This window comes from Octodon degus, unplaced genomic scaffold, assembly GCF_000260255.1.
Source record: "Octodon degus isolate 3935 unplaced genomic scaffold, OctDeg1.0 scaffold00007, whole genome shotgun sequence".
Lineage (NCBI taxonomy): Eukaryota > Metazoa > Chordata > Mammalia > Rodentia > Octodontidae > Octodon > Octodon degus.
This window is the reverse complement of record NW_004524583.1, coordinates 12032471-12047706: the sequence shown is the minus strand read 5'-3', so window position 1 is coordinate 12047706 and position 15236 is coordinate 12032471. Positions and strand designations below refer to the sequence as shown.

General features: G+C 48.4%; 1 pseudogene; it reads right to left on the bottom strand.

Moving 5' to 3' along the window:
* Positions 1–404: 404 nt before the first annotated feature.
* Positions 405–1176, bottom strand: LOC101582903 (annotated as a pseudogene).
* Between the last annotated feature and the right edge of the window lie 14060 nt (positions 1177–15236).

The window sequence follows — 15236 nt, the reverse complement described above, 5'->3', positions numbered from 1 at the left end:
CTCTCACGGTATGTAGTGCTTGCCTAAGCTTGCCTAAGCAGGTGCTTTAGTCTGCTGAGCTATCTTGCTGACCTATGTTATTTCTAATTTTTAACAACTGTACATTTCCTCTGTCTTTGGTTTTTTTTCCTTGTGTTACTTATGTTTTTTGAAAAAGCAAACTTAAATTTATTTATTAGTCCTGTTTTTGTCTTTTTTCTCCTAATTCATTAACTTTATTTTAAATCTTCACTAATTTATCTTTGCTGATTAGTGTTGGTTTACATGTTTGATTTTTTTTCCTAAATTTTTAAGTTGGAGCTTAATTCACATATTTTTACTTATGTAGATATGGGTATTTTATAGTGCAGTTCCATTATTTCTTTTTGCATGCCACAGACTCGGTCCGGCCCCACCAGCCGGCCTCAGTACAGCGTCTTGGCGTTGCTGCTCCGGGCCGCTTGATGTTCTCAATGATCTTCAGGATCATGTCATGTAGAGTGAGGTATTGATTCCTTAGCTCTGAAATGCTGAGCCGGAGGCTAATGTATTCCTTCCCATCGATCTCTTTCACAGTGCGGCGAGAGTCCTCCACGTGGGGATATTTAGCTATTTTAGAAACCAATTTGGCTCTGGCAATATAATATCTGGAGATCTGGTCCAGGTAAGACGTAGCCTAGCTTCTCAACAGTTCTTAGCTCTGCAACTGTCTCTGCCTGAATGGATACCCCGAAGTTATTTCCATCTTCTATCCTGGGAATCAGGAGCTGTACCCACGTTTTGACCATGTTGCACTTCTCGATCAGCAGCCGGATCTCGGGCTTCACTTTCTCGATGATGTCCACCAGCTGCTGGTTGCTCTTCAGCATCCCATGCGGCGTCACGAACACCTTGGTTGCTTGCAAGGCCTCTTCACACTCATCCAACTTCCACTTCTTGTAAGTGGGACCGTCCAGCCCGTCATGGCTATTAATGAGAAGGATGGGGTCAGGGTCCAGGAGATTCATGTCGGAGTGGATCTGGGTCAGGTCACGGATGTTCAGGATCGGTTCCTTCAAAACACTATCAAGTTCTAACACCTTCTGGAAAAAATTTGCTACCATGTCTTCTGCCTCACTTGTGATCCGCTCCCTGAAACAATCAATCTTGAGCTTCACTTCCTGATCCACCTTCAGCAATGAGGCCATGGCCGGGCCGGGCTGTGTCCATTCTGTGGGAGACCAGAGGTGTGGAGGGCTCCGGGGAGGGGACCGGAGGGACCTGAGGAGTGTCCGCTGCCCTCAGGACCCGGCTGCCCTCGCTTGCTCCCTCCGTGCTGGCGCCCGCCCGCTGCAGCTGCTCGCTGCCTACTCGCCCTGCTGCTCGCCCTCACGGGTTCTGATGTGTCATGTTTCCATTCAAAGTTCTAAGAAATTCTATAATTTCATTTAGTATTGCCCCATTGATTCAAAATTGTTGAAAGCATTCTTTATTTTTAAAGTCTTATTATCAATTTATGATGTTGTTAGATTATAGAAAGTTTTAAAATTGCTTTTCTTCTTTTGAACTTACTGAGGTTTTTTCCCTCTTTGTGTGATCCAAAATACGGTCAAGTTTGATGACCAAGTGAGGTGCACATGATCTCTGCTTCAAGTACACCTCAAAACAAACTGTCTGATGGCAGGAGGAAAGCACTGCGGTCTGCTGTACATGATAGTGAGTATAGTTAATGGATACATTTCAAATTTGCTAGGAGGATGGATTTTGATTATTTTATTTATTTTTTTTAGGTATTTAGTTCAGGATCTACAGGGTCTCACTACACAGATCCGACTCCTATTGATTCTCCTGTTTTCAGCCTCCCAAGAACTGGGATTACAGGTCATCGCCACCACAATGGTGGTGTCAGTGTGCTCCGGGGGCAGGGCCCGCACAGCATGCTGGGGATCAAACCCTGGTCCCTGTGACTCCTGAAGCAGGCGCTTTAGTCTGCTGAGCTATCTGGCTGCCCTGATTTTGATTATTTTAAATGTGCAATGCATACGAAGATAAGTATATGAAGTGAGGATTATATTAATTAGCTTGATTTAGTCATTCCATAAGGTATATAATTTATACAAAACACATTTTATCTCCTGTATGTAATTATTTTTCAATTAAAAATAAAGTTAAAAAATTTTTTTAGCATGTATGCAATGTGTAGATGCTCCAGTGGCGCAATCGGTTAGCACATGGTACTTATAGAATGTATGCAATATGTTAATTATTGAATCTGTCCTACCAATTTGATTTGAAACTGTCTCATTGCTATTTGTTTCTCAATAAAATTATGGAAAAAATTTTTAAGAAGAAAAATGCTGTCCTGTTACTAAGGGAATGAAGGTTTAACAAGTTGCATCTAGTAAGACAGCAGGAATGTGACTTTTTATTTTTGGTTTTGTATACATATATCCTTGGTGTGTCTCTGTCCATTTAAAATTTGAGGGGCCGGGGAGATGGCTCAGTAGAATAAGCACTTCCCTGGCAAGTGTAAGGGCCTGAGTTCAATCCCTGGTTCTGCCAAAAAAACAAACAAAAAAACCCCACAACAACATGAGAACTTCTTGGGGCCAGGGAGATGGCTCAGTGGTATAAGCGCTTCTCCAACAAGGGCCTGAGTTCAACCCCCAGTTCTAGGAAAAAAAAAAAAATTGATAACCTACCTAAGACAGGGAGGTGAATCTCTCAACTTTTGGGGTCTCGTCTAGGTTTTCAATTTGCTTTCCTAGGCAATCTAAGAATCTCTTTTTTTATGTTGCTGGGCATGGCCGCCGCTTTCACACTATTATGAACCATGGGTATATACGTATCACTATGACATGATGACTTTTGAGAAGGTACCTGGAAGTGGAATGGCTGGGTCAATGGGAATTTCTAGTTTTGGTGTGTTGAGGCATCTCCACATGGAATTCCATCGTGGCTGTGCCAGCTTGCACTCCCGTGAGGGGTGCGGAAGGGCTCCTCTTGCTCGGCTATTTTCGAACTCTCTTTTGGTGTGCTGTCTCCTTCCTCCCTTTTTCCTGCTCTGCTCCACGGGGGTCCTCTTGGCAGGGTCTTCTCTTCCACAGAAGCTTTTCCCCCCCGCAGAGCTCAGGCTTGCGGGTTCCAAGGGTGTAAGGGCCCAGGCCACCCCAGCCCCGGCATACTTCTTGCACGCTCAGGCTCAGCACTCGGACTTCCGGTTTCGATCCCACAGAAGCTGCTCGCGGTTTCTGCTGTTCTTCCAGGACTGGCTCAGCGTGTTTTTCAGTGACTTTGGCCTTCTGCTTCCTTCTGTTTCCTTGGGAACAGATGCCACCTAAGTCTTGTAGCGACAGCAGGTTTATCCCCACCTAAGTGGACTCAGTGGTTTTTGCGGATACTTTGTCACCTAATATTGTTGTAATGTCGATGAGCCTTAATTTTGTTATCTTGGTTGCTCCATCTATGTTTAGGGAAAGTTATGGGAGATAAAAAACTAAGCTGTTGCCGCAACTTCCACAATCCACTATCTCATCCTGGCCTTTTAATATTTAAAAACATTTTTTTTCAACATCTATGTTTTTATTAATGTGAGTTTTTAAAAACGGGCGGCCATACCAGTGTGAGAGGGGAGGGTGGGAGAAGAGGGCAGGGCAAGGGGGAGGAGCTCTGCTTCATTGGTAATAAAGCTCCAAGTTCATCCCAACGTGGATTTCATGTCCCCAAGAGACATGGGGTCCTTAGAAATCATGTCCCACTTCTTAAGAGTTACAGAGACTGTAGTATCCAGTTTCTGTTACTATCTTACATTAGTATGTGCATTTGTTATAGTCACTAGAAGGAAAAACTTACTTAGTTTTTAGGGTTTTCCTGTGGATTAAAACTAGGGTCTTTGCACGGAACTACATCTCCAGACATTTTTATTTTTATTTTTTTCTGAGACACGGTCTCACTAAGTTGCTCCCTTCTGTTTCTGTGGGAACAGATGTCAGGCTGGGCCTGAATTTGGCCAACTTCCTCCCTCAGCTTTCCCAGATTACTGGGATTACAGGCATGGGCTTCCACTCCCGGTTTGGCAAATTAAAGTTAACACTTTATTTAAACAAAGAATGATGCATCACAAGTCAGACAGCCCTCAGAATCAGGAGAGGCAGCTCCTCTCTTGAGTGTGGGCAGGCAGCATTTGTAGACAGAAATGAAGCTTGACTGGTTGCAATTCAGCTATGCAAATTTGGACTTGATTTGCTTCACTGTCAGCCTGTGACTGGATGCAGCTTGGTTGCTGTGATTGGCTGATAGCTTGCTAATTGTTGCCAAAACTCTAGCCCTAAATTAGGCATTGGTTTTGCATATGGTTTGTGTACACCTTCTCATGTTGCCCTTTGTTCCGTGGGAATTCAAAATACAGAGGCAGCTCTAGGCCAAACTAAGGTTAACTTAACAGCAAGCATGAGCCGATATTGATACAATACTATCAAGTCTGTACGTTATTCAGATCTCTTAGTTTTTACCTAATAACCTTTTCTACCTTAGATGCCTACCAAGGATGATATATTACATTTAGCCATCACATTGCCTGGGCCTTGAGAGTTTCTTAGATGATCCTTGTTTTTGATGACCTGGAGAGTTTCAGTGGTTTTCTTCAGGTATGTTGTAGAATGGCCCCCAATTAGGATTGATCTGATACTTTTTTTTCATGATTGATGGGAGTTGTCTCAGAGAGCACAGAGGTGTGGTGATCACTCTCATCCGAGGGCAAATAGTGTCCATGGGACTCATCACTGTTGATGTAGACCTGGGTCCCCTGAGAAAAGGACAGTGTGCCAGGCTCTTAGCTGTGGCACTGCTCTGGCTCCCTTGCTCCTTCCCATTCTGTCCTCCCAGGCAGTCACTGTGTGTCGCCCACATCTGAGCTGGAAGTTGTGCTTCACCTTCTGGAGGGTAGAACATCTACAGAAATCATTTTATATTCTCCTCCTCCCTCTCATTTATATTATTCATCCCATCATTTATTTCTTTCAGAATAAAGTCCTGAGTTCTTATTTTATACTTTGGATTAATCCAGATCTACTTTATTTTGGTGCTCAGATTGTTCCAAGTTGAGAAATCGGGAGCTCTTTTAGTCGCTTTCTGTGTTTCTTTGATATATACAAACATGCTCCTCACTGTGTGTGTGTGTGTGTGTGTGTGTGTGTGTGTGTGTGTTTAGCTTTTTCTTTGGATGGGATAAGATGCTTACCATTTCTATTTCCTACGGAGTCTTGGGATGAGGGATTTCCCAAGGAGCCCTGGTTCTTGGGGAGGGTGGTATTAGAAACCAAGAGCTGGCTGCCTCACGAGCTCTCCCTTTTTGACCCTGTGTGGAGACCTCTATTTCTGGCCTCCCATCCTCCCAGAGTACTGCCTCCCCTCTGTTTCCCTTCTGCCTGCATCCCTGGTAAACACTGGGTGTGGAGGGTGCCCTTGCCCACAGACTTTAGCTTGCTAAGAGTCCTGACGTGCACACAGGGCAGTTGGCAAACTGTTCTCAGGCTGTCCTAGGCCACTGTTGACCCTCAGTCCCTCCTTCCTGTCTCATAGCCAGGGCCAGGGCCAGGGCCTCCCATTTTGCCAAGAAATCAGAGACCCTGGTGACTCAGCCCCTCATTTCCTCTTCTCCAATTACAAACTTAGATGAATTTTATGCCCACCGACCTGGCCTCTGTCTTCCTTCCTGTCTTCTCTTTCTCTCATCTCCAAGAACATGGTTCTTTCTGCCTTTCCTGAGGGTCAGTGTCCCAGTAGCTCAATTCCCAGAAGGAAGTTTCTCTGTTCTCTGCTTTTCTCTAGAAGTCTGTCCCCTCACTTACCTAGCTTTGTGTCTGCTCAGACATGCCTCTCACCGTGATCCTTCGAGCTGCCTGTGAATTTGCATACGCCATCTTTCTTATCCTAAGCATAGACACTCGTCCAGAATATGAACACAGTTCTGTCACTTCACTGTTTTACCATTTCTTCTTCCCTCTCCCTTTCCTCCACCACTCTTCTGGAGAAATCCAACTTTAATTGTATGTGCTGCTGTCCCTTCCTTCCATCATGCCTATAAAATGGTTTCTGTCTTCTCGAGACTGCCATAATTCTTCCCAGGAGAAGGACCATATCCAGGCACTCCTCATCTGTGCTTTCTGCCCTTTCTCAGCCCAGCACTTCCTCTTTTGTCCTCCCTGCCCCTCCTGGCATTTTCCCCTCTGTGGGCTACAGGGATGTAAGCTCCCTGGTTTCTGTTCTTCCTCTTTCATTGTTCTGTCTCTACTGCCTTCCCTCCCAGCTGCCAGGTTGGTCTCTGGCCACGCAGTCCACTCATTTCTACTTCCTACCTGGGGAGACCATTTGCTTTCAAGAAAAACCCAAAGTATAAATAACTTGAAAAGCAAAATAAGAGAGAGATACAGAAAAAAAAAATGAGAGGGGGATGTGGAGTTGAAGGGAAGGGAGAGGTAAGTACAAAGGGTTAAGCTTCCATATGTACAGGTCAGGACCTCTCGACCCAGCTCCCCCCTGAGCCCTAGGCGTGCATCTCCACTCACTTTCAGAAAGGGACATGCAACCTCTGAGGCACAGGTGGGAAGCAGAACTCGTTCTTCCTCGTGCTCCTGCAGCATCTTCCTCTGCTCCCTTCTCCAAGGCGGTTGCCCAAGGCAGCAGGCTGTGACCCCAGCTGTGGCCTCCTCCTTCTTCCCACTGCGTATCCAGTCGGCAGCAGTGCCCGGCTCCCTCCCGAGGCCTCTCTCTCTCCCCATGTGCCTCACCACTGCTGTCCCTTGTGCCTTCACTCTCTGGCATCTGCAGAGCTTCCTAATCTCACCCTCTGGCATCTGCTGTAGCTTCCTAATCTCTCTGCTGGCTCCTTGTTTTTCTCTCCTTGAATCTGGAATAGACACTTCAGAATCTTCTCCTCTATGAAAATCATAGGGTAACTGACACATTCCTGGCTGCTTCTCTGGCAGGATCTTTGGTCCCATACATCAGAACCACAGGTGATGCCAGTTAAACTGCAGATTCCTGGGTTGACCTGGCCCTGTGAAATCAGAACCAGGGAAATCTGCATTTTGAAAATGCCCCCCACCCTCCCAACAGCAGGATCTAACATACAATGATACTGAGATAGAGCACCAGCCTTGCAGCTGGCACATAAAACCCATGACCCCCTTGCCCCTCAGTCCCGGTCTCTAGATTACATGGCTTCCACACATCTCAGTCGTCACCAGATTACCAAGCCCAGATGCCACCTAACAAAGATTAAATCTGGCCATCCAGGGCTACTTCTTGTCCCTTGAAGACACTACACCCTTGGTGGCCCATTTCCTTGCTCTTTGCTGGTTTGGAGAAGCCAAGCAGGTTGGTTAAACTTGGGCAAAATTCCCCCATTCTGGAGGGACAGAGCCAGAACCTAGACTAGTTCTGTCTTACTTGGGGAATCTTTGCTCCTGGCCACTGGGACTGCGAGGTCCATTTAGCAAGGGCCTGTGTCACCTGATCTATCCAGTTCCAGCCCTGGCTCTTGCCCCAGAACCCCCTCATCAAGGGTCACACATCCCCTTTCATCCCCACTGTAAATGCAGGTCCAGGCTCTTCCCATTGCCCAGAGGCCAGACCATTTCCCCCTTGGCCGCCTTCTCCCATCAAGCTGCAAGGGGGCCCAGTGATGAATGGACTGGGATCAGAAGGGGGCAGGAAGGAGGGAGGGAGAGGAGGAGGTGGCAGGAGCAAGGCCAAGCTGGAGGGAGAGAGGGAGGGCCATGAACAGAGTGCCAGAGCCACAAACCTTAATTTAATCACAGGGCCCCATGCTCAATTTAACAGACACAAGGGCTCTGAATGGGGTCCCTATGCAGCATAGGGGCAGCCAGCCGTGGCAATTCCTGGGAAAGCATTCATTGGGATGACAACGTGTAAACAGCCGGGAAGAATGGAGAGTGCAGGTGTGAGCAGCCGGGGCAGCCCTGGCTGTTTTCACACACGCAAAGCCAGCGAGTGAGAGTGCAAGGGAGCGGCCCCTCTCAGGAGGAGGCCCTGGTCTCAGGCCTGGGAAACTGTGTGTTGGAGCTTGGCACAGAGTAAGGAGCTGAGAACAGCATGGTGAACTCTGAGAGAGAGAGAGTGGAGTGAGAGTGAGAGCAAGAGACAGACAGACAGACAGAGAGAGAGAGAGAGAGAGAGAGAGAGAGAGAGAGAAAGAGAAACACCCATGTCCCCATGCAAGAGCTGCCTGCATCTCACCTAATTCCCAGCCAAGCCATGGGCCCTCTGGAAAGAAAGGCTGGAGTTTTAATAACAACCAAGTTTGCTAAGGCCCATGCAGCCCCAGGGCTGGCAGGGAGGCCACAGGAAAGGCAGAGGCCAGGGAGGCCCGAGGAAAGCCAGAGACGGGCTCACCTCTGCCCCAGTCCAGCAGGCCCTCCCCATCAGCACCCGTCTCCCTCTGACTGTCAAGGGAGGGTTGCTGAGACTGAGCTCAGAGGCTGAGGTACTGGAGTACCTTTCACCCAAGGATCCCAAATTCCTTCTTCAAGCTGACTAGCAAAACGAGAAACAGAGGCCTAGATTGTGTAGGACAGGGCCAAGGCCCCTGCCCAGCCACAGCTGGAGGCTGGAATGACCCACCTCAAGCAGATGCTACTGAAGTTTGGAATATAATGCAGATGATTACTATTGCTGTGGATGCAGTCTGTGTGCTGGGCACTCTGGTCAGTGTGGTGCTTACATGAAGTTTGGGGGCTGCTTTCTTTGTGTCCCTTGTCTTTACAGCCTTGGCAGAACTCCCTGGGGACAAGGGCAATTCCCCCTTCCTCTTTTCTCTCCCATGACCCTAGAACCAGCAGGGTCCGTAGGAATCCTGGGAGTTGAGGCTTTATCCGTGGGTCATGGGGGTTTGTGGCTGGTTTTGGCAGCTGACCATTACTGGTTCAGGAAGACAAAGCCAGCCATTGTCCAGTGGCCAGAGACAGAAGTTGTAAGGTGTAGCAAGAGCCCATGGAAGAGTTGCCACCCATGAGGTGAGAGCTGGGGCCTCTGACCTGGAAGGTGGCAGTGGGCTGGGGAAGAGGTGAGTTCTTGGCTTGGGCTGGGTGACTTTGTCTGTGGCTAGTCTGTGCTCCAGGCATGTCCATGGGAAGGACAGGTGCCGGGTTCAGCACGAGTGTCATTCTGAGGAGTGCTGAGAGCCCAAGGTTGTATCTCTTCACAGCCCTGTGCCAAGCTGGGCATCCTGGCAAGGTTTTTTTTCTGCCTGGTGAGGGGATCCTCACTCTGCATATCTTCAGGGGCCCTGAGCCAGAAAGCAGGCAAGGCCACCGGGCATGCAGACTGGTGACTGTTTAGACAAGAAAAAACCCAAACTGGTTCTAAAATTCCTCAGGTAAAACACAAAGATGAAAATTAAACTTACTGCCTTGAGTCCGTTTTCTTCATGTAGTCTGGCTTGTTATTTATGTATCTTTTGTTGGTACTGAGTCTTGCTATATAGTCCAGGCTGTCCTCGAATTCACAGTCCTCCTGCTTCAGCCTTGGGGAAAGTGGCATCATTGGTGTGCAATACCATATCTGTCTCTGTATTATGTTTTAGGGAGAAATAAGTTACTCTTTCCCCCATGTAAGGTCCAGCTACTTGAAGTAAAAAACCTGAATGATTTTTTAATCAAATGAAGACCTCAAGAATCAGGACAAGAACTGGATATTGAAATTATCTGTATTTTGGGGTCGTCATCCTATTGTAAGTAAATGGGGGCACTGAGGCTTGAACCGAGGGCTTGGTACATGCTAGGCAAGTGCTCTACCACTAAGCCATGTCTCTAGCCCTACATTGTAGTTCTCAGTAATGGCTTCTGGTGTAGTGATGCTGGATACAGAACCTAGGATACGGACCCCAGCTCCATGGCTTGCCAGTGGGTGACATGGAGCAGGTTTTTGTAAGGTTAGTCAAGTCCTCACCTACAAAACGGGACAGGACACAGAGAGCCTGGTGCTGTAGCAGGGGTCAGGTGGGCTCAGGCACGGATTCTCTCAGCAGCCAGACATCAGTAGGATGTCTGGAGATTTCTGATCCTCTCTGATGGAATCTTAGGGTTCTTTGAGGGGAGCCCTCTGGGTTTTCTGCCCTATCTAGCCTCATAAGTGTTAGCTCACTCTCCTGAGCCCCCAAGATGAAAACTGAAAAAGATGTCAGAAGGGTCTGGCAGCCCCTGGCTCCTGTCTGTCCACCTGTCCTATGCTGGCCCTCGGGCTGTCCTTGTATGTTATAAAAACTATTGGAAAGATAAAGAGTAACTATTTTGACAAGTAGAGATAGCAAAGAGATCATAACATGTCCTATAGGGATATGCTAGCACCGAGAGCGTGGGGCATTGGTTATTTTGGTCACCAAACATCCATTCACTCACTTCAGGTAATAGCCCTCAAGATTTTTGGTGTCCCTTTCTCCTTGACAAGCAGCCTGTGCTTCAGAGCTGAAGCAGGTGACAGGAGTAGGGGTCTTAGTGATTGAGTCTGTGGCTCAACCAGAAGCCATGAGGCATAAAGAGATTTCCTGGGACATGAGGAAGGTGGCTGCTCCTTCCTGCTCAAGTCTGACCAGAGAGCCTGTGGTGCTGCAGGTGTTGCTGCCATGGTGCTATCCTGTGGGACCTGAGGAATTTTCTAGAGTGCCCTTCCATTTGGATTTGTGTATTTTTTTTTTCTACTAGCTAGATTGGGTTTGTATGTGCAACTCCTACCACATCCTATCAAGGCTGTGTACTGTCTGAACCACTTGAAGCCAGTGAAGTTGACCTTGGCCATGTGGCTCCAGCAGGGCTGGTCAGGGTTCTCCACCAGGATGTGAGTCTCTCTACAAGCCCTACTATTCCTCACTGTTTGGAAGGAAGTCACGTTGAGCCCATTCTTAACCTGTAGCAGTCACATTTCTTCCTTTTTGTGGGTGCAGCACCTAACTGAAGTGTTTGGCGTTCTTCTGCACAAGAGATTTGTCTCTTTCTTCATGTGTGTTTATTCATTTATTTATATAACTATGGGGTCCTATTTTTTTTTTAAATACTTAGGGTGGTCACACAGTGCTTTGTTTTGTTGGTCAAATAGGGAGACCTTTTAGCTGGCCGCTGTGCCCCTTGACATACCCCAGTCCCTGAGGTCACTGTGACTTTACTGTTGACAGAAGTTATCAATTCCACTCTAGTCTAAGTCAGATTAGGTCAAGGGTTCTGTCACTTGTAATCAAAGGATTTTTAAACAAACCTTAAGAGCTGGTTTTTAGGCCGTATTACTTGTTGGCAATTTCACATGCTCCTGATACTTTCCTTAGGTCAGTGCTGTTGAACAGCAATTTCCACCTGAGCATTAAAAAGCACGCACACTCCCTTGGACTGGGGCGCCCACGTTGCTGGGTGCTGTAGTAATATTGGAGGCTTGGGAGCCCAGGGCTGGGAGCGGCTCAGGTTTAAGTCTTGTGGTCCTAGCAACCTCTGAGCTGTACAAGAGGCCCCCTGGTGGCTGAGCTGACTCCTGGGGCCGGAATGCAGTTCCCCAGTCAGGGTTTCCAGGTAAAATACAGACTATTCAGTGATCTTGGCATTTCAGATAAGTAGTGAAAAGTTTTCACTGCGTCCCAAATATTGCATGGGAATCTCCTTAGACTACAAACCCATTCATTGTTTATCAGAAAATAAAAGTTAATTTGATGTCTTATTTTTATTTGTTAATCTAGCCACCCCCTCCCCCCACAGGCTCTCTTATTTTTAGAATCCTTAGGACATTTGCTCCAGGGAAGGTGACGAGAATCGGCTGGACTTCAGAGATAACAGAGAAGGCCACTGTGGTCAGATGGACATGCAGTCAAATCTCTCTCACCACTGTGGGCAGGTTGCTTAGGCATCTACTCAGTTGTTGCCCTCAGTTGTGCAATGGGTTACTAATCACAGATGCATTCCTAATCGCTCCAGGGTCTGGGGCTCGTCACTCGGGGCTGTTACCCATGACAGTCTTATCTGGACGAGGGAACAGAAAATCCTGAGAAGGTGGGAGGAGAGCGAGGGCCACTGCAGGGCTTTCCTCTGCCCACCCTGCCCCCTGGTCTGCACTGGGAGGAATGCCAACTCTACTGCGAGGAGCTGAGGCTGGCAAGCAGATAGGCATGCGGGATCCAGCAGATCTCCACAGCCTCGGCTTTCTCCCCCAGGTCCTGCTCTCTGAGGGTCTGAGGTTGAAGAGAAGAAGTGGCGTTGACAGTGCTGGGGAGAGAATCCTCCTGGGAGAAGGAAGAGAAAAGGAGTTCCTGACCAGGGCACTTTGCTCTTTGCAAGCAGGCCACACAGGCGCACAGGACTGAGACCCTTCCGTGAGCACTGAGCGTACATCAGGCAGTTTCATGGACTTCTTATGTGTGACTTCATTTAATCCTTAGCAGGTATAGTAAAGCCCAGCACTCTGAGAGGCTGAGGCAGGAGGACTGAAAATTGGGGCCCAGCTGGGCAACTTAGTAACTTAGTGAGACTGTCTCCAAATAAAAAAATAAAATAAAAAGGGTGGGTATATACTTCCACATGGAGGCTCTGGGTCCAATTCCCAGTAGAGCAAAAAGAAAAATCCTCAGAACTCCTTGTGTTATAGGTGAAGGAACCAAGAAACTAGGAAATGTGTCCAGCAGTGTGGCACAGTGATCAGTGGGCCATCTAGGTGGCCTCCACGGTCCCAGCTCAGCACCTTGCGTGTCTTATTCCATGTGGTTCCCAGGACAGCCCTCTGAGGTGGCTGTGACAGCATCTTCACTGTGTAGCCCGCAGAGGTTGATATGATTTGTCCAAGGCTGCCATTTACGAGGGCCATGATTCAAGCAGCCAATTTCCAGCTTGCAGGTGCCTGGGGGTGTCTGGAGGGGGAGGCAGCAGCAGCTGTCAGGAGAGTGGAAACCCTGTTTTGTGACCTGCGATTTATGGGGGCCAGGAGGGCAGGGATTGAGGCCTGGCTGTCAATTTGGACAGCCACTTGAGGATTATATCTAAAAAACTGCCACTTGGGTTATAATGTGTGTGGGTGTGGGGAACCCTACCCTTTTGCCCATCCCCAGCATATGGCAAAACAGCTTCAATGACCAAACACTGGGGAGTTAGTTAAATCAATTATGGTACAAGTTCATGGTTTTGTAGCTGTTAAAAAATACCACATCTTCAAAGACTATGAATGTAAGAAAAAGTCTCCAGATATAAATAGCAGAAAATAGAATATGATAATAGTAGAAAATATATACAATATGATCCCAATTAATAATTTTGCATGTGACTTTTATATACATGTGCTATGGTTTCTGTCTAGTTGTCCCCCCAAAAGTTCCTGTAAGTCATGGATGGGGCGGACTTCTAGAGTGTGTTCATGATTCACTGGGATTATGAGTGTGAGTACTGCCGGGATTATGGGTGTTAGTACTGCACCCAGCCTGGGGTGGAGAGCCTGAAAGCAATTTAAGGGAGACAGATTCCTCTCTGTAGTCTTTGGTGCTGTTACTCTTCCCTTTTGCTCTTGCTGTTTTGCTGCCTTCTACCGCCATGAGCTGCTGCCCTCTGCCACGTGCCACTCTGCCTTGGAGCCAGCTGAGTATGGAAGGAAAACTGCAGTAACTGTGAGCTAAATAAACCTTTCCTTCCTTCATTTTGAGTGTCCGGTATTTGTCCCAGCAATGAGAGAAGAGTAACTGAGACAACATAAAAAATAAACTAGAAGAGCTACGCATGGTGGTATACTTGGCTGAGGAGGCAGGAGGACTGCAGCAAGTTTGAGGCCAGCATGGGCTACGTGGCGAGTTCAAGGTTAGCCTGACATACATACCTAGACCCTGTCTCCAAAAAGCAAAACAAAAGAGCAACAGAAAACAAATACATATAAATAAATATGGGGAAACTGAGGCCCAGGCCTGGGAAGGTGGTTCAAGCTGGCCAGGAATGCAGATGTGTTTGTCCAACCAGTTGAGGGCCCCCTGTGGCCCTGCCCCGTGCTGGGGTGGGGTGAAGGGGTGACCAAGGGGTACAGTGGGGGGGCTACCTCCCCTCCCCCAGGGGCACAGCTGGAGCAAAGCAAAGGGGGATGGGAGGGGCAAAGATGGGGTGGAGGCCTGGTGGACCTGAAGATTGGGGAATCTTTTGGACATGGGAACCAGATGACTGGAGCTCCTTTGTTGGTGGTGGGAGGCGGCAGCTGCGCCCTCATCCAGCCTGCAGCCACAACGGCCACAGATAACTGCATTAGCTGCACTCTGCTCTTTTCAATGGGGCGCCCTTGTGGGGAGGACAGTGGGGAAACGGGCAGAACCCTGGGCCCACCAAGATGTCCCGCCTTTCTCTACAGAGCAGGGCGCTCATTTCCAGACTGCGCTCTTTGACTACAGGCCAGGCCTCAGCAGTGCAATTTGGGTCCCAATCCCGGCCACTGGGTGGCAAGGGACAGGCCTGCAGCAGGCTCTGCGGTGCTGTCTGGACTCCAAGGGGATGAGGTATTCTGAGGCTTCTCTCAAAGTCTTCTAGTTTCCGGGGAGCAGTGCATCCAAGAGGGAGGCAGGCGTCAGCTCTAAGTGGAAAAGATCGTTTCAGGCCCAGAAGACTTCACTGGTGGTAGCCCAAGTGCCATGCAGTTTGAGCAATTCGAATCAGGTTATGAAAAGGGGGCTGGGAGAATGCTACACCTTTGCCCTGAGGTTGCTCCCAGTGAGGTGATTTACACATGTGGTCATGGCTGCAGGGGTCACTTGCTTGCTGTGACTGCTGGGGAATGGCTGTGCTGCAGGGTGAACTGCTGTGTTTGGGGGGTAGTAGGCTACCCTGAGCCAGCACGGCCAGTGTTTGTATCCTGGTACCTTCTCCTGGTGGGTGATGTTCTGTGCATTGCAGGGTGTTTGATCGAATCCCTGGGCTCTGCCCTGCAGGTGTGGCCACCAAACCCCTATCCAGACAGTCACAAGTCCCCTATGGAGTGTTGGGCTGCCTCCCAGTCATCACCACTGTTTTATAGTACTCTGGTGTGCTTCCCAAGAAGGCATTTGTGACTTTGCTCAGTAACTTCATCTTCTGGGGACCTCAGTTGACTCACTGGATGAGATTGTTTTCAGGTTCAGTGGCAGAGGACGAGAGAAGGGTAAATTGCCTGTGTGTCCGGATCCGAAAGTGTGTGGCGTCAAGAGGCTTCCATGGCCTCAGACTGACCACTGCTTGTCTCCCATTTCTCAGGACAAGACTTTGCTGTGGACACAGCAGAGCCAGCAC